The sequence below is a fragment of the Spermophilus citellus genome, assembly GCF_964194105.1.
Source record: "Spermophilus citellus genome assembly, chromosome: 13".
NCBI classification, from domain to species: domain Eukaryota; kingdom Metazoa; phylum Chordata; class Mammalia; order Rodentia; family Sciuridae; genus Spermophilus; species Spermophilus citellus.
Window position 1 is genome coordinate 810,568 of NC_138193.1, and position 26,758 is coordinate 837,325.

A 26,758-nucleotide genomic window follows, 5' to 3' on the forward strand; every position below is an offset into this window, starting at 1 on the left:
TGGTTATTGGTGATAGTATTTTACTTGTCTTTGTTTTATATCTGGACATGAATACTGAGCCACGTTGTCTTCGTCTTCATGCAATGACATTGTCTGTTTATTGTTGGGATAGTTGCCAGGTTCAGGACAGATTTCCTACTTTCTTGTTCTTGGAGATTATATATATACCTATATATGTATATGCACGCACGCGAGTGTGTGTATATCACTATGCTTGCAAGAATATATTCTTGCAAGCATAGTGATATACTAGAAAAGATGTCAGTGAAATATGAACACAGAAGCTGCAGTGTGGTATGTGTGGTATAGGAATGGCTCTAAATTTGTTAAATATTGAAGGAGATATTTAGCAAGAGGAAGGTGAGACCCATAGGTGGGCCAGTTTCTGCTCTGCACCAGGCAGTCCTGTTGAATGACTTCACTGTGTGCAGATGGAGTTGGCTGCCAGGAAGCAAGTAAACTTCTTATCTCCAGATGTGTTAAATTAAAGACAACAGTCCACTCTTGATAATTTTGTTACGGGATTCAGACAAATGGTAGAGTCTCACCTCAATATTTCTTCAAAGCGTTTATTACCTCCGAACACTCTAGAGTCACTCCTCCAGAGACGCCCCACACCTGCACCTTCCAGGGCTTCTCACCTCTATTCTCCTTCAAGGACAGGAGCTCTTGCTGGCTTAGATGCTGTGGATTTATAATCAAAAGGAGTAGAATCATTTATCTTTTCTCTGCATGAATGAACAGTGTTCCTAACAATTTTATTAATATCCGTACATATTAGAAGAGAAACACAATGATAAAGCCCTGGAGAAAAGCGCAGCCAATACCAAGCCCCACACACTGCCTGGGTGATAGCTACTTTTTAAAGCAGTTGTCCATTATAACTGCTCAGGATTGTCACTTTGGTTTCTATCAGATCCAATTACACGGTCATTCACGAATCTGGAGACAATGGTGAATAGTGTTTTTTTTTTTTTTTATTCAAATGTGTGTGTAAGTGTGTATGTGAGTGTGTCTGGATCCAGATTAAATAAAGTGAATTTGATTCTGTTGTCCTCTTTGTTTTTCTGATTGACTGCACCCACCCGTCATGAATGGTGTGTTCCAGATCTTGAAGTTGCTATAAAGATGTACATTCAAGACAAAAAGAAACCATAAGCCTTGACAATTGGACAATTACTTATTAATACAAATTACTGTGTTCTTCCAACCACATTTTTATATAAAAAAAAAACAATAATACTGTCTGGTGGAATTTTTGCCTTCTATATTTAAAAATCTTGTGGCGATTTCTGTGAGGTAGTAATTTTTAAGGAAACTCACAAAGGGCACCCAGGAAAACTTAGAATGTCTTATTATCATCAGAATAAGATCAAACGTTTATCTTTGGTCCAGCATTTTGGGGTTCCCTATAATCTGATCCCAACTTGTATTTTCGCACAAATAGTGCTGATGACAATGACGGTGTTGATGATGATGATAATAATAACAACATTTACCAAGTACTTCCTGTTCCAAGCACCATGTAAAATTCTTTCACTAGGATTCTTTTATCTGAATTCCACAAAATGATTAAGAATTAGGGAAGCAATATTACAGATGTTCCTTGACATTCCATGAAACCTATGTGTGTGGATATAAAGAGGAAAAGTTAACTTTGTTCACAATTTTGGAGGTCTCAGTTCATGCTTGATTGGCCCTCATGCCCTTGGGCCTGTAGCAAGGCAGCATATGAGGTAGCAAGCTGCTCACCTTGTGGTGGGTGGGAATAAGAGGAAAGGCTTGCACACCACAGTCTTCTTCCGGAACACATCTTCAGTGGCCAAAAGCCTCCTACTTGGCCTCCCATCTTACAGGTTCCACATCTCTCTATGGTGTCACTTCAGAGACCAAGAGTTTAACACATGGGCCTTTGGGGAATGTTCCAGTTCCAAACTGTAGCATCATTGTAAGTTGAAATATCAGAAATTGAAAATGCATTTAATATACTTGACCTATCACACCCACATCATGGCAGAGCCACACAGCACAATGCAGAGTACTGGTTGCTCCCATGGCTGATTGGGAGCTATGGTCTGCTGTACCTGCCCAGCATCATGAGAGGGGATAATACCTCGTATGGTTATCCTGGGGGAAAAAAATCCAAATTCAGAATTTGAAATATGAGCATGTTTCATTTTCATAGCATTAGAAAATAGTCAGTCTTGCAGGCTCAGAGAAGTTAAATGATAATTTTCCCAAGTGAATTTATATAAAGATACAGATATGATTTTAAAGATTATTTCTTTAACGTTCATATTCTATTTTACTTAACAACCTCTACTTTCCAGGAAGATTCTCCTCCAGTGCAAGCATTCTGTTCCCCCACATATTATAAATTCTGTGTTCTTTCTGTCTCTGCACATGTCCTGTCCACTATCTCTTTTTCAGTCCATTAAGGAGCTCACTTTCCAATTATTCCACTAGGAAAGCAAGAGGGATAATGTTCTCTCTAGGAAAGGAGTTTCAGCAATTGACTGAACAATCTCTGAAGCATAATCCATGCAAAACCTATGGTCAAGACAATGGGTACACAAAACTCCAGCAATAGTAATTGCCACAGTGACAACTCAGGAGGAGAGGTTGTCCCAACAATGGGAAAGAACTAATATTTACCAAGTGGGTTGATTTACTCTTTATAGCAGTCCCAGGAGGAAGGATATTATCTAAGGAAACTCTAAGATGGTCCACACTTACTGATATCCACACCTTTGGGTAAATCTGTCCCTTGAGATTGGATGGGATCTATGAACATGCCCCAGGTGACGGGCTGGTGCCTCTGTGTGGGGCGTGTGAGACTGTGGCTTCTGTTTTGCACTAGACTCTGATGCCTTCTTGGCTGACATGCTTCAAAACAGTAGGCTTCCATGTTGGAGAGACCACTGACAAGGAGCTGAGAGTTGACTCTGACCAGGACTCAGCTAGGGATGGGCTCACAGTCTTCAGGTGAGAATCAAACCCTAGCTACTTGGTTGTGGTTTCCTGGTTTCCTGGTTTCAGGTGCAGGCGAGTCTGACTCCAAGCATTCTAGGTTCTCTCCCTCCCTTCCTCCCTCCCTCCTTCCTTCCTTCCTTCCTTCCTTCCTTCCTTCCTTCCTTCCTTCCTTCCTTCTTTTTTATAACTGTATTTTCTTCCTTCTTTTTTATAACTGTATTATAATAGAATCCTCCCAAATTCTTTAATATCTTTAAAGATCTCTTTAGATGTGAACACATGATAACCATACATTTCTGTTGCTCTGAAGATCAGATGTGGTGTAAGAGAAGAAGGGCAGTATTTGCTGCTTAATATTTCCCCTCAACATGTTACAATGGACTAGAGGTAAGAAAGACCTGGTCAGTACTATTGTGGAATTTTCTCTTTAAAATCATTGTCATGATCTCTGCATTCTCAGGTCAACTGATCTATTTCCTCAGGAAGGATTTTGCCAGACACATCAGTACAGATGATTTTTTTAAAAAAACTTATAGCTGAAGAAGCATATGAATATTTATGAGGCTGGGATGTTTGAGTGACATTGAGTTCAGCCTTTTGCCCTTTCTGTTTACTGGTGTTCACTGCTCTTTTTCACTGAGGCTGGACTTGATTGAGCTAAATCAGAAACTATAAACAATTTATTTTAGCACGGAGCCAATTTCATCTCCACTGCTTTCCACAGGTGTGTTTGTCTTGTTGCAACCTTGAGCACAAGGAAATATTTCCACTGATCAAGTTGAGATGTGATGAAACATGTGATGATTATTTCCTCAAGGGAAGATGTGCAGTCTCTATGTCTTGTAATTTGAAAATATAAGCTTCAAAAATATTTTACTAGCTTGCAATTTCCTGTTTCTGAAACATTGACGTGCTTGTCGCTTCATTACAAAAATGCACTTTTGTATGTATGTTTAATTGTGATGAGTATAAAACATTTTGATCATAACACTTCATACTGAACTTAAATATCATTAATCTCAGAGGGTGATGAAAAGTGACACTTTCTCTGTAATCATGACACTTCCCACAAGTCTAGAATTCTCATTAAATTACTATTGTTTTTCCTTCTTCTAATGGTTTGTGCATTTATTCTATCGCAGGAACAATTGCAATTGAGGATGACAGGTCTGGAGGCTGATTCACGAAAGAACCTTCGACTCTGCCCTGACAGTGAACATTTTCTTTGAATTAACTGTTGCCCTGGGCATTCCACTTTGGAAAACCTCATCAGGTTGCCTGTGGGAGGTGTTAATGTCTTCTGGGGTATTTCATTAGGACTGGAGAGTGAACTTAGTCTAGTATAGTTGAGCCTAAAAGGAAAAATTAAATGCAGGAAATTCAGATTTCTATTCCTTTCCAGCTCTTAAAATCGTCTTTCAGTTTTTTAAAATTGAAATACAACAAATAAATTCTGAATATTAGCCAGAAAAACGAAGCTTTGTGCCTTGAAGTATTAAAGTAGATGACAAATGCAACATTTTGAAGATTCCGATTTATTCTTTGCCTGAGACCTTCCACATGTAACATTCCACAGGTATGTGAATATTGCTTCAGCAATAGGTTCTGTAAATATAACTTAACCTGAAACATAAGCACATTATTACAGCCACCCACTTTCTACACTCATCTTAATCTAAGTCCAAGTCCCAGCCTTGCACTGGGGAGGAAACTACAGACCAAACACTGCAATAACCAACTACAGAATCAGAAGCCAAGTCTCCCAGCATTCGAAGGACAGTGATGGATCACCAAACACTCGTGCCATTAACACTAGGAAGAATGCATGGTGTGTCTTGTTTTCTAAGGAAACATGAACGTGCCAACCGATTTAACTTTCTTCCTTTGGAGAGGGAAAATTTATTTGTTTGGTTAATGTTTCTAGATTTAAAGGAATTCATTTTTTTAACAGTTTAGTTTATCCTTGAATATCTGAATTAAAACTTTAAATTGTCAGGATAATCCTCAATGCTGTAGGGATCCCCTCTCGCCCGCCCTCTGTTTAACATACGGCTGCAGTAATGCTGATGGAGAGCCTGTCTCATCTTATTGGTTCTGTTCTCCCTGGCTTCTTCCACATTAGGATACAGCACAGATGGGAGTCTTCATGTCATTAGAGGCAGTCACTTTAAAACTGACCTCATCAATCTCATCTATACATTAGAGGCACCTTAAGAATTTCTACCCCAGAGACTCCATCTATAGTTTTGTGACTGTGTGTGCACCCAGGTGAGAAGTTTCTGATCTAGAGAGGCAGAACGAGGGACGTAGATGTGTTATTGTGGGATGAATAGGACAGCTTGGGGCACTTCACTGAGAACCTGAAAGTAGATTAGATTTATAACCTGCTTACAGTTATTTAAACCCACACACAGCTCATGCAGATCAATATTCTTACGAACGCAGCCAGGTTGGTGTTTCTCCTTCTAAAGAAAGGAGGCTGGATTGATGGAGAGCCCATTACTTCCAAATTTAATCACCTCAAGGCAATTAAAGCAATTTTGTGTTTTCTACTTTAGTGTTCCCCTGAAACGACAGCATCTGGAAAACTTTAATTACCATTTCAATTCAGTGAGAAGCAAAAAAAAAAAAAAAATGGCAAGTTTGGTGAGTAGCAAAGGCTCTTTTCCCTCCTGATTTTCCGATTTCTTGACCATGGTGCTCTGGTTTATTTTCTGTTAGTGGAGGTGAAATGACAGTACACTTGAGGCTCTTTGGGCTCTCAGGGAATGTGCAGAGGAGATCCCTGAGGGAAGGTCACCAGGAGGAAGCTAGACTGCTGGGCAATTGTTCTTTGATATAGACTGTTGTTCCACCAGGAATCTTGACAGCATGGCTTCAGCTGACTTTTCCAGTGCCCTGCTCTTACTTTATCAGAACGAACGAGCTTGGTATCCAACTAGACCTTGATGGAGAGCCTGTCATTTACCATTTAGAACCTAGGTCACTGGGACTGCTCTGTATGGACAGGTACTACCATTCTCAAGTTGGGAGAGCACAGTAGCCATGCATCACATATTGGAAATGGTATTTTGCAGATCACATCCAAATAGGTCCTGGGGCCACAAATAAGTTCCCCACACAGGTTGCTCAGACCATCACATCACAGTTCATGCTACAGTGACATTGCTCCCTCGGCCCACCCAAGACAGATTAGCCAGGCATGAGTGAATTAAAAAAAATTCCAGGCTAAGTTCATGAATAAATGTATTTATGTGAAAAGAAATGGCTCTCATATGACATCCTATTAGAGTAGTGCATTATTCGTCTGTTTGTCATTACTGTAATGGAATACCTGAGGCAAAATAACTTTATAAAAAAATAGGTTTATTTTGGTCACAGTTCTGGAAATTCCAGGGCCTGATACTGGCGTCAACTTGGTTCTGGTAGATGACAGGAGCATGTTTGACATGGAGAGATCACATGGTGAGACAGAAAGCCAGAAAGGAATTCAGAGGTTAGACTTGCTTTTAGGGCCCTGAAAAAGGCCCCACCTCTTAAAAGTTACACCCTCTTAACACCTCACAATTATATTAAGACTATTAAATTTCACCACATGAACCCTTGGAGGTTATATTAAGCCATATCCAAACTGTAAATCTGAGAGAACTTGAATAGGGTATGCAGTAAGAACTGAAACTCTTGACAATAAATTTCTGCTACAAGTTGTGCAAAATATTTTATTTTCAGAAACTGTTACTAATCACAATACTGAAGACAGAAGAAAATGACTTTAACACAGGATTTCAGCATTGCAAGACATGCACGGAAGTGGGTGTCATGGGTGCTGGACCGATATTCCTTCAGCATTTACCATCCCCATTTAAGGTTTCTTGCTGCAAGCACATAGAAATTGTGTCAGGGAAGTTTTCTTCAGGGAAGGGAATATGTTTGATTTATTTTAAGAAAGTACAGAATTAGAAGGGGTTAACAGTCATTATGTCCCCTTATATTCTTTGTTTCCTGGGAAATTTCATGTGCATACATGGATGATTGAAATTAACACTTTGTCTGCATGTACATTCATTGTCAGGTTTCTCCTTTATATGTTCAACTTATCAGTTAACATTCTATTATTCAGACGAGTTGAATTTCCAGCATAGATCCTGTGTGTGTATGAATTATAGTTAGGTGAGCTTTTTCTTTTTTTTAGCAGTACTAGGGATTGAACCTAGGACCTCAGGCATGCAAGGCAGGCACTCTACCTGAGCTATATCCCCAGCTCTACTATATATCATTTTTACCCCATCAAGTACAGTTATAATAGCTGCTTTAAAGTATTTATAATAATTACAGTGTCTGATTGATCTTGAGATTGGTATTAGTATCTTTTCTTATAAAAGAAATAAATCTTTAATTTTATAAATTTCATGCCTGACTGTATTGATATAGTAATAGATCCAGATTGCATATTGATTGTGAGTATTGTGTTGTAGAAATTCTGTTTTTTCTCATTGCTCTGAAGAATGTTAATGCTTTGCTATATAACTTAATAGTCAAATGGCATCCTTTCACACCTGTGGAGGGCTGGAGCTGAGTTCTCATTTCTGCTTTATGACTTAGTTTCACATTATTTCAGTCCTCCCTGCACATGCATGGTTTAGAAATCTTGGAACCTGTGCTGAGCTCAAAACACACTTGGGTTTTACTTTCATTCACTCTCTTTCTCTCTTCTGAGGTTGCCACGTAGCTTTCTGGTGGACCTGGTGGACTGGATGCCTTGTCTTCGAAGTAGGGTCACCACAGTGACTATGTCTACCTTAGGGAATATCTCTATCAGTCAGGGGGCTCACATTATAACAGTGATTTGCTCCAAATTTAGACTTCTGAAATTTGCCTTTTTCAAATAAATTGTGGGCTTGGGGAATATAGCTCAGTGGTAGAATACTTGCTTAGGATGTATGAGGTCATGAAATTCTGTACAGTACCTAACAGTAATGATAACAAATAACTATGTTATTGGTTCATGTATTTATTACAATTGTTATTTAAAAATGTGCTCTTTCTATTTATAAAAAAAAAAAAAGTTTACTCTAAAATGGTACGCCAGTTTCATACAGCTCATGTTTAACATAATCTGGTTAATTTCCCTTTATCTTCTTTCCTCCCCTAATCCCCATCCTCCACTTTACTTGTCTCCCTTCTATTTTCATGAGATTCCCGCCTTTTTGTTTTCTTTCTTCTTTCTAACTTCCACATATATGAAAAAATATGCAATATCTTTAATAATTATCAAAATGTAAATGAATTACACTGAGATTTCATGTCATTCCAGTTATAAGGGCAATCATCAAGAATACAAATATTAATAAATGCAGGAGAGGATGCAGAGAAAAAGGTACATTTACATGAGTTTGAGGGAATGTCAATTAGTACAGCCACTATGGAAATCATGGAGGTTCCTCCAAATACTATGAATGGACCCACCATAGGACTCAGCTCTACCATTTCCTGATATCCACCCAAAAGAACTAAAGTCCAAATCTCCTTTCTCAGAATATATCCTCATTGTTAAGTAGAACATGCCCTTTACATTTCTAGAAAGGATATGTTTAGGTCAAACTATCACTAGATAGTTAATTAAGAATTTCTAAGACTTTATAGGCAAAATCAGGAAAGTGTCAATATTATAGAGTGGCTCATAAACTTGGACTGCTCCTCCTTTTACATTATCCCCCCACAATTTCCCCCTTTCCACCCTGCCATTAGGTTTTCCCTTTCTGAGCTTTCCCCATTCAGGTCTTCTCCTGAGTGCCCTCTCCTCTTGTTTCTGAATCCTACTTTTACTTTTCAATTTACTAACCCATTTATTTTAAAAAAATGGGTAGAAAATTCAACATACACTGAAAAAGAGAAAATATTCTAATTAACTCCATATAGATGAAGTTTCATCTTTCATGTTCCACAATTTCTATTCATGGTGGGTCTTGGTTATTATATAGCCTCCTTCACTTTCTTCTTCAGACCAATTTATTTAGAGTAAATTCTAATACCATGTCATTAATAAAAAGTCCAGTATTTCTCTAATGATTTCATTTTTTAATTTAATTTTATTTTTTTTATTACTTGCTCATGACAATACAATGATCTTGACATATTATACATTTCAATCAAATGGGGTATAATTTCTCATTTTTCCACGTGTGTGTACAGGTTGCAGGATCACATTGGTTATACAGCCACATTTATACATACAGCAATACTAGTGTCTGTTGTATTCTGCTGCCCTTCTTATCCCCCCTTTCCCTCCTCTCCCCTCCCATCACCTCTCTCTACCCAATATGATTTCATTTTTAAAAGTAACAGTATTGTCACATCATAAGAGGCAAATACCCCTTATTCAATATGCAAATTCCCTGTATCTCTCAGTGATATTTAACTGTCATCTTAATCAAGATCTAAATGTCTATGCATTGCAAATAATTTTTTTTTAATTTTTAATTTTTTGTTTGGTTGTTCAAAACATTACAAAGCTCTTGACATATTTCATACATTAGATTCAAGTGGGTTATGAACTCCCATTTTTACCCCAAATACAGATTGCAAATAATTAATGTTTTGATACATTTTTTACTTTTCAAGGAAATTGGTATTTTTGTTTAAATTTTAACCTTTGTATTATTATGACTCCATACTATTAATAATATAATTTGTTGAAACTCATTATCTTGCTTTGTGACTACAGTTTCTGGATTTCATACTCAAATCAGTATTGGGATGACCTAACATCCTTTGCATTTTCCTCCTTTTCTCCCCTCTCCACTTTCCACCGCCAGTCTCTTCCAGGTCCCTCTTTAGATGGTTTTCTTTCGCGGTAATGCCATTCTATTAAGAGCTTATTCAGTATTTTGTTCAAGTCCTATTAAAACTTACAACTTGTGTGTCCTTCTCTTTCTTGGTCTTGTATTATAATTTTGAAACTTATACCCAGTTAATGTAACAGAGGATGAAGTTCTAAAAACTGTATTTCAACATAACATCTTCAGCAGGTGCTTCTTAAACTGGAGGATAAACAGGTAGTGCCGGCTATTTGGAGTCATAAGAAAAATACATCCTGTCTTCATAAAGTTTCAGTTTACTTGTGATGAAAAATTTTAGAAATGGCACATACATATCATATACTTATTGTTACTTATTTATGACTATGTTATAGACTCTCATCTTTAATTCACATTGTTTTAAATTTAATCATGAAAATAAAAAGAAATTTTATGTTGGCTGTAGACATGGTTGCATTCTTTTTTGATATAAATAGTGCTTTTATTGAAAATTTTGTTCTAAATCCAAAGAGTGACTCTAAAGGTGAGTTCTTCATTGATAATATTCTAGTATAAAGAATTGTGGACACACAGAGCTTTATGGTGACCTTCTAACCATCAGAGCCACATGTTCTGTTTATTTTGTATATTTTTTTTAAAACAATAGTAAACTACATCCAACTGACAAACATGTGTTTGTATGACTATAAATTAAAACCTTCCAATTTCTAACAGCATTTAACCACAGAATGCAAACTCTCTGCTGATGTGTCCTCTTGTAACCATTTTATAACTTTATGAATTCATAAAAATTATTTCTATTCATTAAAAATTAGTGAGACACTAGATGAATAGAAGGCACATTATTCTTGGCTCTTTGACATTTAAGGAACTTAGTTTAAATTCGGGAAGTACTTTTACTTCCTCTGAAGCCCCATCATCTGTCATTCCTTCCACACTGTTTTCTAGTGATACATGACGATCTATCATTAGTTTTTATTTCTATATGACTCTTCTACTCTCCTGTCTTGAATTCCGACACACTATTAAGCATATGAGAAAGTTTGATTTTGGAGTCCAAAGTGAGATTTTCCATGTGACATTCCTTAGTTTCCTCCAAAATGAACTAATGCCACTCAGTCTCATGAGGCTTAAATGGAAAAAATATATATACTATTTAATCTTGTTTTGACTCATAATACATATTTATTCTTATTATTCGTATTACATTGGAATATTATTAATGTTTTATTCCTTCAACATCTTCCCTCAATTATGAATTCTTTGGGAAAAAAGACCATTTCTTATCCAACTTATGATAATTATCTAACACAGAGTTGGCTAATAGATATTCTGTAGATTTTGCCACATTATTTGCCAAATAACTCCATTGCTGTTAACCACTGTTCTGTTCAACTTGGGTCATCGTGTTATTAAAATAAATTTCTTAGGAGGACTTGTCTTTTGCTTACATGTGGTTGAACTTGGAGGACATTATATTAAGGTAACTAATACATTAAAAATTTGAATACATACACCCAGTTTTATAGAGGGTGGTTAAAAGGAGTGGGATGGATTGAGGTAGGATAGGGAAATGTAAATCAGAAGGGAACAAAGTTTCAGTTAATAGGACTATAGTAATATAATAATATGTACTGGGAGTTACTAAAAGAATTGCTTTTAGATGTTCTTCCTACTAAAAAGACAACTAAGTGATTTGATAGATTTGTTCATTTGGTTGATTGTAGTAATCATTTCACTATGTATACACATATCAAAATACATTGTACACTTTAAATGTATATGATGAAAAATTCTTAGAAATGATTTCTGATGTCACAGAATATTGTCTAGGTTTTAAAATTCAAATTTTGTATTTTATATATCTATATATACATATATATCCACATGTGTATAGTAATTAAGTCTTTGATTTTCCTTTCTTTACTTTATTAAGGACCTTTATTCTTGAAGATGATCTTATATTTTAGGATTGCTATGAATCTGGCAAATAATGACATAGATTGTTTTTTTTAAGTATTTAAATGTACTTTTAAATAAGAAAAAAGCCTTCATAAGAAATTATAATTGCAATTGTGAAACCAGCAGTGAGACTAGGTTCATTCAACCTTCAGGAGAGGGAATCAGAGGTTGTACAACCATTAAAATGGTTGGAGGGGGAAATGCCTTTTGTGTTTTTGAGAGAATAAAGGGAAAATAGACCATTAGCCCCCTTCTCCAGCACAGTGGTGGGCGTTTCTCCGGAAAAGTACCGGAAGCCAAGGATGCTCCTATTGTCTTCCTTCTGGAAACTTCCCCTTTCTCAATACTCTATATGTAGCTTCTGCTGGTTAATTATCAGGACCAAGGACATTCTGAAGTTCCAGTTGAAGTTCCAGTTTTCTCTGTGGAAATGCAAGTGCTAACTTAACTGAGTGATCCGTGTTCAACACATTCTCTGGAGCAGAAAAAAATGCACTGACAATCCAAAATATCTGAGCAAAGTGGAAAGTGATAACCTATTTCTGAGGAAAGATTTGGGTTCACGATTGACATCGATATTACTGAAAATACTTGTCTAGTTTACCTCTGTTAGCTAGACATAAACACAAAAGAAAACTGGACATAAGTATCATTAAAGCATTTGGTTTTCTAAGAACAAGCCTCTTTCCACGGCTTCTACTTAACCTGTCCTTGTTGACCCCTTGTTGGTCCTGGGAGGTGTTCCCTACTGGGAGAGTACCTGGTTGACCCATTCATCACATGTGACGTTACTGGATAAAAATGTTGCCCATTTCCAGCAATTTTCTATATTTGTGTGGAGCACAGGGAATGTGGTTATGCTTATCAAAGGTGCCTAGTAGTTTTAGAGTAGAAGCTAATTGATCATCATCAAGTTCCTTGATTTTTTTTTTATTGGTTCTTTTTAGTGAAATTTCTGTGATTTTTTTCTAAATTTTCTGGAATTTGTCCACTTGTCATTATCACCAACACCACATGCCTAGTGCAAGGAACATCAGGTTTTGCTGCTGTTGAAAGCTTTTACACATGTGTCTTCTCTGCATATAAACATCTGCTAATGTGAGTCTCCCAATATGAAAATCTCATCACCTCACTTTTATGCTTAAAGTAACCTTTTACTTACTCTCATTTTCTGAAACACAAAATAAAATAGGTTTTATGAATTATAAAATTAACACAATTTATCAGTAAATCATACACAAAATTATAAAGAAAAAATAAAAATACTATTCCAAAATGTTTATTTCTAAAACTGTGGTGCAGATATTTTAGATATTTTTCTATGTATATACAAACATACCCACGTATTTCCAAATTAGGTAATAGTTACGTTACTTTGTAATAAGTTTTTAAATCAGTAAAAAGTTTTTAAATCAGTAATAAGTTTTAAATCATGACATTTACTCAAGGCCCTGCTAATTTGATGAGGCTCACATCAAATTACTCACTGGGAAAGTCAATCTGCTCTTTTAAAGTTAGGAAATTACCATGAACGTGTTTCATCAACAAATTTTATGAATGATGTCATAATGTTTGATGACTGTGCACATGGTATTGTCAGAACTTAGGATCTTCTGAAGTTTTTTGTCACCTTAATACTATGAGTATTGTGTGTGATGCAGAGTGATGAGTGAGCCTAATATGGAGAATTGTTGGAATGTGTGTAACTGTACTATATGTTTGATGGAAGGTAGGATAAAGTTCCTGTTAGAACTAGAAACATAAGTTGCAACTGAACAGTGAAGAATCTACTGGAAACATGAGCCAATATCAGAAAATCTAAATCTGACGTGTTAATCCTAGGAAGAATTTGTTCCTAATAATGTAAGTGTGCATTTTTCCATGAAATTTATTGTGAAGTCTGTTATACTTTTATTTATGTAAAATTTTTATGGAGATGAAATTCATATAAATAACTTTCACCATTTAAAACTCTCATTTTTATTAATTTATTTGTTTTACAGTAGAATGTATTTTGACATAGAAGTACACAAATGGAGTACAAATTCTCATTCTACTGGCTGTACATGGTTCAGAGTCACTCCACTAGTGTAATCATACCTGTATGTAAGGTAATAATGTCTGTCTCTTTTTATCGTCTTTCCTTTCCCCAGAGTGTCAAACCTCTGACTCCCTCTACACAAACCAAAACTCTCTTTTTCTTTGGCATATAACACACTGACAGTGTTGTGTAACCACCACTTATATCAAGTTCTAAAGTGTTTTCATGAACCCAAAAGAAAATCCAAACACATCAAGCAATTAGTTTCCATTTTCCCTTACCCTCAACTCCTGCCAACCACCGATTTACTATTTTCCCTCTACTAATGTACCTATTCCAGATGTTGCACATAAATGGAAAAATATTTCATGTGACCTTTTGTGTCTGCTTTCTTAGCATAATGTCGTCAGGTTTTACTTATTTTATAGCATGTGTTAGCTAAATAACATTTCTTTGTATGTATATACTACATTTTGTTTATTATCAGATAATGGACACTGACATGGTATCTACCATTTGGCTTTTGTGAATAGTGCTGCTATGAACATGCAAATGAAATTATTTGTTTGAGTATCTGTAGTTTTCAATTCTTTGGGGTATAAATCTCTTTTCTGAAATCATTTGTCAAGAAGTAATTAATTTCTGGACTCATTTCTTTTCTTTTTGTCATACTAGGGATTGAACACAAGAGTGCTTAACCACTGAGCCACATCCCTAGCCAGTTTATTTATTTATTTGTTTGTTTATTTATTTAGTTAATTATTTGAGACAGGGTCTCACTAAGTTGCTCAGGGCCCTGCTAATTTGATGAGGCTAACATCAATGTTTATAGCAGCACAATTCACAGTAGCTAAACTGTGCTACCTACATAGATGGCTTCAGTAGATGAATGGATAAAAAAAATGTGGTATCTATACACAATGGAATATTACTCAGCAATAAAAGAGAATAAAATCATGGCATTTGCAGGAAAATGGATGGTGTTGGAGAAGATAATGCTAAGTGAAGTTAGCCAATCCCCCCCCAAAAAAAATAATATGCCAAATGTTTTCTCTGATATAAGGTGACTGACTCATAGTGGAGTAGAGAGGGGGAGCATGGGAGGAATAGACAAACTCTAGATAGGGCAGAGGCGTGGGAAGGGAAGGGAGGTTAGCAAGGATGGTGGAACGTAATGGACGTCATTATCCAAAGTACACGCATGATGACACGAATTGGCGTCAACATACTTTATATACAACCAGAGACATAAAAAATGTGCTCTATATGTGTAATAAGAATTGTAATGCATTCCACTGTCATTTATTTTTTAAAAAATCAATAAAATGTGAAGAAAAAAATTTGATAAGGCTAACTTTGAACTCACGACCCTCCTGCCTCAGCCTTCCAGCCACTGGGATTATAGGCATGCCTTATCACGGCTGGGCAGACTCTTAATTCTATACCACTGGTCTTATCTTATCTTCTTTATGTTACTTTGTAATAAGTTTTTAAATCAGTAAGTATAAGGCCTTTTTTTCTTCTTTTTCAACATTATTTTGGCTCTTTTGATTCCTTTACAATTCCTTAGGAATTTAAAGATTTGCTTTCTATGTCTGCAAAACGGTCATTGGTGTTTTAACTGAATGTATATATAGATCATTCAGTATAGTCTTGCAATTGTTAACAATTTTAAGTCATCTAAAACATGACCACCAGATATCTTACCATTATTTAGGTCATGTTCAATGTATTTGAACAATATTTTGGAGGTTTCAGTGTACAAGTTATTCACCCCCTTTCTTAAATTTATTCCTACTAATTTTATTCTTTCAGATGTTGGTTTAAATGCAATTGATTTTTAAATTTTCTTTTCAGATTATTCCTTCCAAGCACATAGAAGTATAACCAATATTGATCTTGTTTCTAGTAATTTTTCTGAATTCATTTATTATTTCTAAAATGTGTGTGTGTATTGTAAAGGTTTTCTATATATATATAAGTTCATGATAACTACAGATAGGAATAATTTTACTTTTTTTTTTCCAATTTGGATGTATTTAAGTTGTTTTTCTTTCCCAATGACTCTGGTAAAAGCAATCATCCTTGTCTTGTTTCTGGTCTCAGGGGAAAGACTTTCAGGCTCAGATTAGCTACAGATTCTTCATAAATGTTCTTTACCAGGTAGAGAAAGTGCCTTTTTATTCTTAGTTTTTTAAAAATATTTTTTAGTTGTCAATGGACCTTTATGTTGTTTATGTATATGGGTGCTGAGAATTGAACCCTGTGCTTTGCACATGCTAGGCAAGTGCTCTACCAGGAGCCACTACCCCAGCCCCTATTCTGTTTATTTAAGTGCATTTAGTATAAAGACTTTTGGACTTTATTGATTTTTTTCCCTTCAGTTGATATTAGCATGTACTTTTCTATACTGGTTATTCTATACTGGTTGCCTTTCGTGTGTGCACCACTCTTTTATTCATGGGACAAACATTACTTGGTTAAGGTGTTAATACTAACAAGCCACTGAATTTTCTTTGCTGGTACTCTATAGAGGACTTTCATATCCGTACTTATAAGGATTATTCTTCAGTGACTGTCTTGTGCTTGGCAGTGTCTGTCTGTCTTTGGTATTAGGATAATGCAGAACTCATAAAAGTGGCCTAGAAAGTGTTCTCTCTTCTTTCTTCTTTCTGTTTTTGTTTTTTATAATTGGTAGAATCACCTCTCAAGTCATTTGGTCCTGGATTTTCCTTTTTGGGGAGGATTTTGATTTCTGATTCAATGTGTTCACTGGTTACAAGTCTATTCAGATCATATATTTTTCCTTCAATTCATTTTTGAAGTTTGAGTGTCCATTTAACCTATTACCTAATGTGTTAGTGTATAATTATTTATAAGACTTTCTTATAATTTTTATGTATATTTCTACAATGTGGGTAAGGAATGTCCTTACTTTCTGATTTATTAATGTTCTTTTTGTTTCCTTAGTCAAACTAGTGAAAGAATTATTACTTTTATTTATCTTTGTGGAAAAACAACTTTTGATTTTCTCTATTTTTTTTTCCATTATCTAATTCATTTATCTCTGATCTAGCTGAAATTATTTACTTTTATATGTTAGCTTTGGGTTTAGGTTGTGCCTCTTTTTCTAGGGTCTTAAGGTGTAAAGTTAGGTTTTTCAATTTGAGGATTTTTTCTCTTTTAAAATTTCTGAGCTGTACATTTCTGAATTTTGCTGCATTTCGTACTGGTACATTGTGTATTCATTTCCACTTATCTGAAATTGTTTTCCACTTTCCTTCTGTGATTTCTTTTGGGCCATCAGTTGTTGAAAGGAGAATTGTTTTATTAAGTTTCTACATATTTGTAAAAATTTCAGTTTCACTTCTGCTCTTAATGTTACTTTTCAATGCATTGTGATAGAGGAGATGTTTTGGATAATTTTAGTTTTAAAAATTTGCTAAAATTTCTTTAATGGCTTAACCTGTGATCTAACCTGGGGAATGTCCCATGTGTCTCATTATTTTAGCAAAAAAAACAAAACATATTATCATGGCTTACTGCAGTCAAATAACTTGACCCCAACCCTATTTTGTTCCTGGCTTCCCTCACTCCCATGGCTTTGTCACACTTCTTCCTTTTAGACCCTTTGATTTGCCCAAATTCTTCCCACCATATGCTATGTACATGCTGCTGCTTTTTCCTCATATGATGTTTTGACCCACCCCCCAGCTCTAATTATAACTCTTATTAAGCCACATTTGTCTCTTTCATAAATTATCTCAAAACTGAAGCTTCTCTCCTATTTCTCTAATTATTTTATTACTAACTTGCTCTTCCACTAGATTCTAAACTATGATACCAAGACCCACGTCTATTTTGTTCATTATTTTGTCCCCAGAAGCTAGCATAGTGCTTGGTCTACAATAGGTTCTCAATGTCATTTGTGGAATAAATAAATAAATGAGGAAGGGTGTGATTCTTTAGCCCTCAACCTATGCCAACAACTTCAATTTTATTTAAGTTTGACCACTAAACCAGAACAGTCTTCAAAGGGAAAAGAAGACTAAATGAGTGAATTGGCAGCTATTATTCAACTCCTCCTTAGAATTAATGTAGAACACACAGTCTGCTCCACTTGGGAGGAATAATTTCTTGATGGTATTATTCATTGAGCGATTTAATACATTACATTTATTCTTGTGGGAAATTTAAATGCCTGGAATGTGTTAAGCATTCAGAACAGCGTATAAAAGACAACTTGGTAGTACATTAAGTGCTCAGGGCTTTCCATCTCTTCTATCAAAACATTTATACACTATTATCAGAAATAATAAAAGGACATTTTTTATTTCCTAAAAACTGAAAGATCAGGAATTTCATCTTGTGATACAGAAGCAAAATATTAAAACTAAGACATATTTTAAATATAACCTAGTATTCCCTCCTTAATTTAGAAATGAGGAAGTTGAGGCTCATATAGATTAAGTGATTAATTCAAATCACTGAGTTGGGAGCTAAATTCCAAACTTGTGAAACCCATATGAAGCTATTTTTAATCACAGAAATTTAAAAAGTTTTTGCCATCATTGCATCTCAACCTTCATTTGATCATCCTTGTAAATACTTGTTTCTATTACATTGAAAATGATGCTGGTCTGAGCCATGATGCACTAGTGGTTTCTGGTACTCCAATCACATGTATGTAGGACCATCAGCCACTAAAGCTTTGAGTTTTCATGATGCAGTGATGGGTAGCAGACTTGCCTTGCCTGGAGGAGAAACTATAAAGCAGGTTCAATGTATGAAGCAACTGTTCATGTACTGGACAGAGGACACCACACAGTTGGGTCCTTGGGAGGGAGACCCTCATGAAATAATCCATGCATTTCCTTTGGTTTTCTTGCTGGTGGTTCTTTCCAAGCCATGCCATAAGGAAATGCAGCTTAGGGACCAGTGATGATGTTGAGGGGGAAAAATAAAAAACAAAGTTCAGGGACACTGAGGCAGCTGAAGTGTGAGGAGCAGGATACAGAGGACAAGGTGTATAAATAGAGAAGGAGGTCAATAAAACTGTAGAGAAGTACCCTTAAGACTTTGGACAAAGACTAAACTCTATACATATAGGATGAGTCTCCCTGAACAGCTATTAGTTGCTGGGGACTTTTGTGCCATCATGGGAGACAGCAATTTTACCAGCTACAGTGAACACTGAGGGCTTCCAATTAAGACCCTCACAGAGCCACAGAAAAAGTCTGCACCCGCTCTAGAGTAAGGGATGCTATAGACTTACCCCCAAAATGCCTGAAAATATCACTCATATAATGAAGCTGTTTGGCTACTAAATGAATAAAATAAAGGTCAATCTTCTTCCAAGAAATTAGTAGAAGTCATGTTTTCTGCAACAGCATAGGCACAATTTTCAGAAAGTAATGAAAATGACTCTAGGAAGAGATACTGGACTTATCAGATAAGGCTCTCAAAACTGGTATTATAAATATATTCAAGGATTTAAGGGAAAGAGAACAAAAAGGATATTGGGGACTCTGTGTAGAAATTAACATTCTAGAAAAAGACCCATTAACCTTCTTGAAAATTCTGCATCTGCAAACCACTACATCTGAATTGAAAATTTTGCCCGATGGGCTTAACAGCAGCTTAGATAAGACAAAAGAGAAAAACAGGCTTTGAGGTAGAGTAGTGAAAACAAAGGATAGAGATGAACTAAACACACCTTTTAAAACAATGATTATCAGACTGGATAAAAAGTGAGATCCAACTATGTGTTGTTTAAACATAAATGCCTTAAAGAAAAAAGCAAAATAAGTGACAAGTGACAGGACAGGAGTGGGTAGATTGTATCTCCCATCAGGTAAGTTAGAACTCAACACAAGAGAATTTCTAGAAATAAAGAAGGACACCCAAGAATAAAAGGGCCCTTTAATAAACAGAAGAAATTCTAGATGCTTTTGTACCTGAGTTTATAAAGGCACATAAAGAAAAAACTGCAGGGCAAAAATGAGATCTAGAAAAACTGAAAATCAGTGAAAAGTTTTCATACTTGATTCTCTGTGATTAATAAAATAAATGGCAATAAATTCAGGGAAGACAGAGCATTTGAGCCACACTGTCTACTACTCTGATCTAATTGAAAATTTTAGAACACTACATATTCTTTTCAAGTTCATGTATCAGGATGCCAAACACCATCAGTTTATATCTGAATTTGAAAGGATTCTAATCATTTCAGATTTTTTTCTTTGATCACAAAAAATTCACATAGAACCAAGGAACAGAAAGACACCTGGAAAATCACCAAATATTTAATTATCATGAAACATATTTGCAAGGCACAGTAGCACATGCCTGTAATCCCAGTGTCTCTGGAGGCTGAGGCAGGCAGATGGCAAATTCAAAGCCAGCCTCAGCAAAAGTGAGGCACTAAGCAAGTCAGTAAGACCCTATCTATCTCTAAATAAAATACAAAATAGGGCTGGGGATGCAGCACTATTTCAAGAACTCAGAGTGCCCCTGAGTTCAATCCTCAGTATCGCCTCCCCCACCCCCGCCAAATAAACACATTTCAATGTAATGCATGCATCAGAGAAGCCGTCAGGGGAGAAATAACAACATATTTTGAACTAAGAAAATTAATAGTCAACATATTAAAATTGTGTGATCTGCTAAAACAATGAACAAATATATGTTTATACTACAAATGCTGAAAAAGAAAAAATATATTTAAAATCAATAATCTTAAGAATGTAGAACAAGGGGCTGGGGTTGTGGCTCAGTGGTAGAGTGCTTGCCTAACATATGTGAGGCCCTGGGTTCGATCCTCAGCACCACATAAAAATAAAAAATAAAATAAATGTATCAAAAAAAAAAAGAATGTAGAACAAGACCAAATTTGCACAAATAAGTAAAAGAGAGAAGAAATAAACACAAGAGGAGATATCCCAAGTGTGGGTCTCTCCTCTGGAGGTTCAGTGTGGCCTCTAGTTGTTCCTGTACCTGAGGGTTGGCTTCTCTCTGGTCTAATAGTTGTGCATTCCCAGCATTTGCATGCTTTATTTTCCAGTACCTCTTATAACCCCATGATCTTCATGTTCTCTCTGAGTCTTGGGCCTCTTTGCTGAGTTGATGCAATTCAGTAAGTGAAGACCACTACTGAGTATCTCTGGACACAGTTCATCAGCATCGCTCACCCCCTTATTGGATGTCAATATAGTAGAACCCTCTGTCAACAATCACCTTCACTGTCACCTCCTCCACCGCTAGACTATTCTGCCAACAGCCACCTCATGTAGCTCAGTGGAGTTTAAGGCACCATCCATTCTTTCTACTTCTTCCCTGTTGAATCTTGCTGGGATTTAGTACGTGAGAGAACTGGAAGATGCTGGGCAACGTGAGAGCCTCCTCAGCAGCTGCACTGTGTTGGAGGACTGTAATTCAGGATCCTCAGCTTCCATTTCTGTGAGCCTATTGTTATATCACTGGTTTCAATAGTTTAATGCCCTGGTTGCCAACAATAAGGTTTTGTTACATGGATTTGAATTTTCCTTCCTAGATCCAAAAGTGAAGTAAGTATCTTGATTTATATTTGACAAGTGAATGTTTACTGTTAACTCAGTGGAACCCAGGTGCATTCTCAGGGGCCTTTACGGAGTGACATTAAATGTAGAAACTTTAACCAGCAAAAGTAACTGCAGAAGATACTCATGAGAAGGGCTCCAAGGGCTTCTGCATTCACATTGGTCTGGACACGTTTTATTGACTCACAAAGCAGTCCCCACCTCATTAGCCAAAGTGTGTGTGTGTGTGGGGGGGGGGGTCTTCAGAGTTGAGCCTAGTATGATATTATTCTTACTTTCTGCATAGACTCTGGGGGTTCTACAGACAAGGAGAGCAGCATGAATTCCTTAGTGCCCTTTTGTTCACATACGATTGGCTCCATTATGTTCCCCTTCCCCCTAAGGGCCCTGGACACATTTTGTGAGAAGTATAGGCTCTGGGGGTAGCCTGGATTTCTGTGACTACTCATGAAAATCCTATCTGCAGAAAATGTATCTCGTTTGCCTGAACATTATAAATTAAATGATCCTTAAAATATTACACTGTCCCACAGGGAAATAATGATGGCAGCACTTCAGAAGGAAATGGGAAATACTGCTACATGAAGCTAAATACCAAGAAGAGAAAATAGTTTTATTGGAATTACAGAAGCGAAAGCAATAGATGGAGTGTGGATTTTGGTGACTTAACAAATTGCTTTATCTCTTTGATCCTCACTTAACCTCATTTGCAATACAAATTCATCTAGATAACCTTTAAGGACCCCTCTGGGTCTGTGGGGGTAACGATTCTGTATACAGTTATTTTTGCCTTGTAAATTAATAATAACTGACATCAAACAGTCCCATTAAGTAACTATGGAATGTCTGCTGGGTAACAGAAATTTTAATGTCTTTGCTTATAAGTTGCATTTAACAGTTTACTAGTGACAGTGGTGACGTACATTCTTAGTTACGTGTATGTCCACACAGTGTCTAGATTTTTCTTTTCCCTGCCATTAGCTAGAGATTTAAAAAATGCAGCCCTCCTCCCCTCAATACACACAATTTCAGAAAAAGAAAGTGTGTGCAGAGCATATTTTGAAAATCTTAAAACTCTGACTCTTGGCTCTATGTGGCTCTCTACAGCTTGACATTTTAAATTATTTACTGTAAGATAAGTCTCAGGGCATCCCAGTGTGTGTCAACATGTCTCAATGATTTACTTGTACCTTAGACTCGAGCATACCTCCTCAGCTTTGCTCAGCCCAAATCCTCATTTTGGCCTCTTCCTGGCTCTGTAATTCCTCTAACACAGAGGCCAGGAATGGTTCCTGTGGGCTTTTGTGCATCTGCACCTGAAGGAGGGTCTAGTTTTGCCCATTCTGTTGACATTTTGCCTTTCTGACCGCCCCCCACCCCTTCTCTTTCTGAATCCTCCCAAGTGATTCTCCTCTGCAGTCACTTTGGATTCCAGGAACAAGACGTCCGATGGATAACCACTGTGTCCTAGGCAGGAGCAACTTTCCTATCAGGACAAGGACCCACCGACAAATTCTGATCAGGCCACATCTGATGACCGCATGACAGCTGTGCAGTGGTTCTGACTCTGCACACCCCCAGCCGTTGTTCTTGTCATCATCCGGTGTCCAGCAGGGGTCCAGCTCTTTGTTGTCCTGAACAAAGAATTGAGCAGCCTGCACATGAGCAGCCACCTCCACCTGAGAAGACTGCTGACTTATTGAAGGTGAAAGTAGCACGAAGTGGGCTAGAGCTGAGAGGACTGAGCAGGAGAGAGGCTCAAGGCTGCAGTCTCTGGGACTGGTGTCTTGTATGCTGACTGTGGGCTGTTCTCTTCCCCTGAGGACCAGACTGAAGACCTGGCCCCATGGGCTCCCACTGATACCTGATGATGCCTGGTCAGAATATTCTCCAATTTTCCTCCCAGTGGTTACTTCAACAACAACAACAACAACAACTTATTAGAATCCTACCCACTGAGCCCCAGTGGTCACTTTGTCACGCTATGTCTTCCCAGTGTAGCTACACCGGCTGAAGTTCCTTTCCTGCTTTTCAACATTATTTTTTTTCCATTTGCTATGTAGGGACAAATAACTGGACCTGATTCGTGGGGCTGCCAGAATAAGGCTTCTGGCCTAGGATTCTGGTAACATACCTCCAACGGCATCACTGACTTACTGAATAATGGAGGCCAGAGTCCACTTCCCGGAGAAGTGGATCTGAGCCCTGAGACCACATTTCATACAGTCCTGCAGGATGGAGCGACTCAGCAGGAGCCAGCCCCATTAATGCTCCTTTTGTAAACTTTACTCCTTTCCACTTTTTAGCCTCCTCATTTTATTTATGGTTCCCAAAACTCACTTTTCCAAATAACTTACATGTGTACAAAAGCCTTCCTTTTGGGCTCTCATTTTGTGGAAAACCAGAGCTAAGAAAATCCTCGGTGATATTAAATATCTAAGATACATCAGAAATGCATGCATATTTATCAAAGTATTCAAGCTTCCCACCTAAAATCTGGTGTTACCTTGGCCATAATTATAACAAAAGCAACAACAAAAAGAAAAAGAAAGAAAGAAAGAAAGAAAGAAAGAAAGAAAGAAAGAAAGAAAGAAAGAAGGAAGGAAGGAAGGAAGGAAGGAAGGAAGGAAGGAAGGAAAGGAAGGAAGGAAGGAAGGAAGGAAGGAAAGAAAAGAAAAGAAAAGAAAAGAAAAGAAAAGAAAAGAAAAGAAAAGAAAAGAAAAGAAAAGAAAAGAAAAGAAAAGAAGGAAAAGAGAAACTGTAACTGGAGTTGGAATTCTGGGCTACAGGCTTGACTGAATGTCTCCATGAATCAGATCCAGTCACTTTCCCAGAAACCAATCAGAGAAAATGATGGTGAGAAGCAAGGAAGGAATTTATTCAATATATCTATGTGGGGAAGGCAAGGGGAATCCAAGGGGTGACTGATAAGAGTTTCAGGTTTAAATTGGAAAGTAACAGAAGTGGTATTGGAAGAGTTGGGGGAAAAGCATGCATAGGTAATCAGTCTTGTTCAAACTGTGTTCTGGTTGATCATTATCTCTGGATTGGTCAAGAAGGGCCTTGTCTGACAAGAAAGTTGCTGTTAAACTCTCTTCAAATGATGTTTATCCATCAAAACTTTGTAACAGGAATCCAAGGTGAATTTTAGAAAGAATGACTGGAAGCAAAGAGGACAGACACAGAATGGCAAAAACTTTTATCTTGCTTTTAGTTACCATGAGGCAAGTGCAGGCCCAAGTAAAGAAGAGTCAGTGCTTTTAGCAAAAGCAGCTTCTAAGTTCTTGTTACAAAACCCATATTTAGGATAAAGAAAAAGTGGTATATAAACACAATGGAGTAATACACAGCCATAAATAAGAATGACTTTATGACATATTGTAGTAAATGGATGGATCTAGAGGCTAACATGCCAAGTGAAATAAGCCAGTCCCCCAAAGTCAAAGGCCAAATGTTTTCACTGTTATGTGGAAGCTAACCCACAATAAGGGAGGGACGGGGAAGAATAGAAATTTAATAGATTAGATAAAGGGAAATGAAGGGAAGGGAGGAAGAAAAGCAAAAAGGAAAGACAGTGCAATGAATCTGATATAATTTTCCTATGTACGTATGCGTACACCACAGGGAATCTCACCATTGTGTACATCCACAAGAATGGGGTTCTGATTGGAGTAAGATACACTCCATGCTTATGTAACTATATTAAAGTGAATTCTATTGTCATGTATAACTAACAAGAACCAATAAAAATTAATACCTGTATATAATATGTAATCTATATATTTCCTCTGGAATAGTAACCAGTCATTGTATTCCTACAGAAGTGAAAGGAATCCTTCCAACTCTTTAATTGAAAGGCTTTATACAGTTACAGAACTAGATTGGAAAAGAGTAGGAGACTCACCTCAAAACCACAAAGAAAAGTAGTTCACGAGAAGCAAAAACAAGTGTTGACCAAGAATATAACCAACCCAGTCAAGAACAACAACACAGAATCACATCTGTTTAGGGCTAATTAGGATTTCGATGCAGATTCAAGCCATCTTGAAAATGGGCTCAGAGGTTTTAAAAATGGCGGCAGTATTTACATCTTTAAAATGCATGGTGGTTAGAAACTACATCACTTTTAGGAATTGTGGTGGGTGCTGATGAAGTTAAGATGTCGTGTGTAGGGAAGAGGTTGGGTATGATCTCTGAGTAGTTTGGGGGAAGGGGTACACAAGGTCAATGGAAGTTAATCAGGCTTGAAAAGTCAGCTCCCACAGAGTGAGTGTTTCTGTAACTGGGGTCGAAGGGGAAAAGCTGCAGAAGTGTTTCTTTGGGATTTAATTGACAATGGTTTCCCAGCTCCAATTTAAGTGTCCTGAGCCAGTGCTACTCCATTTCTATTGTCCCCCCACCCCCACCCTTTGACATAGAATTGGTGCAGGGCTCAGAGTTATTCCACATTTACTTTCATAATTCTTTCCACCGGGGCAAACAGTGTAATTGGTATCTGGAAGGCCTTCAGAAAACAAAGTCTTCATGGCACAGAAAAGAACTCCCTCCTCTTCTCCTTTTTTTGTATCGTCTTTATTTCCATTTTTCTTGTACTTGCTAATTTAGCACTTTAACTTTTTCATTATCTTTAATAGACACAATATTTTTCTTACAAATTCCTATTGCTGAATTTTCTATCATCAGTTTAATATAATTAGGTAATAGCCACTGTCTGAGTCATAAAATTAAGATTGGAATTTGTCCTTTCTGAAGTCTTTCTATGCTTTTTTTTTAGAACATAAAGTTTCAATGTCTCTAAAGCAAACAAATTCTCTACCAAAAATAAAGGCAAAATTCCTGTTACTCTAAAGCCAGATTTTAACAAGTATCTCTTTTCTGTCATTTCCCTATAGATTTTTAAGTCAAAGTTATAGAATGCTACAATTAAAAGGTTTAAATAATAATTTTCAAAATGGTACAAATGCTAGTACATTACACATACACTTTAAGGATAGAAGTTAAGGGCTTTTGTGGCTCGGGGGTGAAGCACTTGCCTAGCCTGTTTGAGGCCCCAGGTTTGACCTTCAGCACCACATAAAAATAAACAAAACAAAGAATAGAAGTTAAATTATGGATTATATGGATATATAAATGCATAGTAAAAGTGATGGTGTTTTGAAATTAGGTAGGTCAAATCTAAAAATGTATATTATTTTTCCAAACCATTCTCCTCAAAATAATGTTTGTAATTTTCTGAAATTATCTAAATTATATTTTATCATTTATGGGACACTGGAATATTTTTTTACTAAATCCTCCATTTTTATTAAAGCCTTCATTTCGGTGAAGATTTTGAGATCCTGGATAAAAACTCTCCAGTTACCTAAATAAGACTAATATCAATGTTA